Genomic DNA, 3983 nt, shown 5'->3' on the forward strand with positions numbered 1-3983 from the left:
ATTTTCAGTAAGTAATCTTTTTTTCTCTACTTTGCATTATAAATGTGTCTTTGGAATGTACGGGCATAAGTACCTGGTAGTAGGCATGTAATAATATGTGTGTGTGTACAAACACAAAATTGCACAGAGATACATTTATACAAAAAAATGCAATGAGTATAACACATATATATATTCACTGTAATATCTAAATATAGTTATAAACATAGTGGTTAGGCATACTTGTGCTCATAAGTATGTATGAGAACATTTGGTGCATATGTTTTACTCATACAATTAAGGGCTGAAAGGCCAGAAGAAGACGACAATGCACAGTTAATGGACTTATTAGTCAGTTAGGACTTATTTCAATCTGTGCCTCTGTACTCACAAGCTGGATAACTTCGTAAAACTCAGTCAAGAAACTGAACCGCCTTAAGCCACAGACCCTTATTTCATGTCATAATCATGAAACCTTATTTCATGTCATACCCATGGAACACTTGTGCAAATTAAATGAGATCAGGGACCATGGTGCTTGTCCTTGCTGTGAGGTTGGAGCACAGCAAAAGATGAATACTATCTGCAACTAATTTATATTATTTTTGTATGGACAAGCATAGCCGTTTATTTTCTAATTAATGGCAATTGCTTCTCTGCCTATCTGTAATTTCTGGTTAAATAATGGTTAGTCCATACTCTTTTCTTTTCAATTCTTGTTAAAATCTTCCAAAACGAATGTACTCCACAGATTATCTGAGTTCATTAAAATGATCAACACAGCAAAACCAATACAATATTGTAAAGTAATTAGCCTCCAATTAAAATAAATAAATTTATATTTTTTAAAAAAGTAAAACTCAAAAAAGAAATTTCTAAAGATATTGAAATTATGAGCATTTATATAAAAGCTAATACTTTTCAGCCAAATCATGTGTAGGACCTTGTTTGAGCAATAGATGCTTCAGATTTGTTTCTAGAACTTTAGTATGTGTGCATACACATGTATATGCACACATGGATGTACATGTATGCACAAGTCACACACACATATTACATACATCACCAATTACATACAAAGATAAATGAAAGGGCAAAAACAAAGTCAGAGAATAAAAATTAAATGTTTGGTAGCAAAATCATCAGACTTTCAGAGACTGTTTCAATGGAAGAAAGGGTATGGAACTTCAAACAATAACCTTTTTCATGTCCTTAATGTAATGTAATGAAAGTTGCTCAGTCGTGTCCAACTCTTTGCGACCCGAATTCCATACAATCCAGGGAATTCTTCAGGCCAGAACACTGGAGTGGGTAGCCTTTCCCCTCTCCAGGGGATCTTTCCAACACCAGGGATCGAACCCAGGTCTCCCGCATTGCGGGCGGACTCTTTACCAGCTGAGCCACCAGGGAAGCCCTTTTATGTCCTTACATTACAGTATTGAACACGTAATCTTAGGCGACTCAATATCTCTAAATCTTGTTTTTCTCAAATATAAATTAGGAATATTAAAATCTCTTTCTCTTCTGGTTTACTGGGTTGAGTGCCAAGTTACTTCAGTCATGTCCCACTCTTTGCGAGCCTATGGACTGTAGCCCCCAGGCTCCTCTGTCCACAGGGTTCTCTAGGCCTGAATACTGGAGTGGGTTGCCATTCCCTACTCCAGGGGATCTACCCAATCCAGGGATAGAACCCCATCTCCTGCATCTCTTGCATTCGCAGATGAATAATTTGCCACTGAACCACATGGGAAGCCCTGAATTTTGGGGGGATAAATACATAACCTCTCTGAGCCGCAGTTTCTTTATATGTCAAATGAAATAAAGATTTACATACAGTGTAGAATTTTTGTGAAAATTGAGAAAAATCATATTGACGTGATTTACAAGAAACTATATAAACTTCTACAGTTAGTCAAAATAATAGAGATATTACCATATGCATTCTTATACTTTAAATATGCTTTTTTTGAATTCCATCTTTAACAGCATTTTATTTATATGTGGGTATTTTTTTGAAATGTGACCTCCAAATCAAGGACTTATCATCATTCCAGCCTTTAACTATCCAACCAGTATATTCTATACAAGGTGTTGTACAAAGTTAAATAGTAATATGTGGGAAAATTCATACCTTAAAGCTAATATAATGAATGTTAATACAGATTTTAAATATATGTATTTATATGAATGATTTTGTCTATCCTTAGGTATTGGATTAATTTTGTCAGTCTTTAAGAAAATAAACACGTTTTCCTGTAAAAAAAAAAAAAATCAGCCTAGCCTTATTTGCAATAATCAAGTTTACCCATTCAGCTGTTACTCTAGAAACATGCCCAATGATGCCACTGACATTTGGATATACAGTCTGGGAGTACAACTGCAGTTCTCCTGGAAGTGTTGCTTTTACATTATTATCAGCATGGTCTGTGATTGATACTTTGTGTTTAATCCAAAAGTGATCCCAGAAAATATCTTTATCCATTTCCATATGTTATTCTAAAACAGTATGTGCAGTGGCTCAAGTTTTAGATTTACAGTGGCTCTTTACATTTTTTTCTTCAAAATTTATTAAATGCTTACTGCTGCTGCTGCTGCTGCTGCTGCGAAGTCGCTTCAGTCGTGTCCGACTCTGTGCGACCCCATAGACGGCAGCCCACCAGGCTCCCCCGGCCCTGGGATTCTCCAGGCAAGAACGGTGGAGTGGGTTGCCATTTCCTTCTCCAATGCAGGAAAGTGAAAAGTGAAAGTGAAGTCGCTCAGTCGTGTCCGACTCTTAGCGACCCCATGGACTGCAGCCCACCAGGCTCCTCCATCCATGGGATTTCCCGGGCAAGAGTACTGGAGTGGGGTGCCATTGACTTCTCCTATTAAATGCCTACCATATGCCTAACTTATTGCTGGAATTTGAGGAAATGTGGAGAGTGAAATTAGACCTACTCCTGTCTTTGTAGAGCTTCCAGTCAGTGTGGGAGGAGTGAGTGGAGTGCCACCAGCATTCATCAAATAATTTATTAAAAACATGGAAAATGATCAACACAAATGTGATTTGTGCTAGGAAGAATAGATGAGTTTCCTAAGCAGTAAAAATCAATTGGATTTGGTGAAAGATTTTAATTGTGAATGGATTAAAAACTAAGAATATAAACTATGAGTCCTAGTTTTTTTTTTTTTTTTTTTTTTAGTAACTGGATGTTATAATAGAGTCTGAGATAGGAAATAGCAAAAGAGACCCAAGTTTAAGGCTGGAGGTACGGAGTAGGTAATGCTCTGATTCGGACATGCTGGATTTAATGTGCCGTTGAAATACCCAAGAGAAACCATCAAACTGGCAGTTGTCTATGATTCCAGCATTCAGAGGAAAACTCAGGTAAGGTAATATAAATGTGGGAGTCACTGATACTAAGAAGATAATCGAAGCCTTGGGCATGGATAAAATTGCTAGGAATCATATAGGTGAAAAAATAAAATAAATTAGTAAAACATTTTGAGTAGCTATAGCATGGTTATAAGAATTATGTTAATAGACACACACTTGCTTACCAGTACTATATCTACATTAACAACAAACCACTGAAGGTATTAACAAAGAAGAGAAGAGTAAAATGCATTGCCTGAATGTTACAATTGGTAACATAAATGTTATCCAAGTGATAAATATTTATCCAAATAATGTTGTTATTAACTTCTAACAATGACATATTCAGAGTTGGTGATTTTGACAGCTTTAAGATTGAATGATCTGGGTTGCTAAAAACAGGCTGAAGAGCATAGAAAAGTGCTGATATTGATGTTTTTGAAATTTGGATATTAACTATTAAACACATATTCAGAGGAATTTTGCAACATTTTGGTTACATCAGCCAACTTATCTCCAACCATGTTCTGAATTCCATTTTTTTCCAAACAAGTCCCTGACCTTGGCAAACCTTTAAGCTTTCATAGTGCCCAGGTACGCTTACAATTAAGCTACATTTAGCCTTTAATTGTTGATTGATAATTTCAGG

Source organism: Bubalus bubalis, chromosome 2 (genome assembly GCF_019923935.1).
Source record: "Bubalus bubalis isolate 160015118507 breed Murrah chromosome 2, NDDB_SH_1, whole genome shotgun sequence".
In the NCBI taxonomy this organism is placed as follows: domain Eukaryota; kingdom Metazoa; phylum Chordata; class Mammalia; order Artiodactyla; family Bovidae; genus Bubalus; species Bubalus bubalis.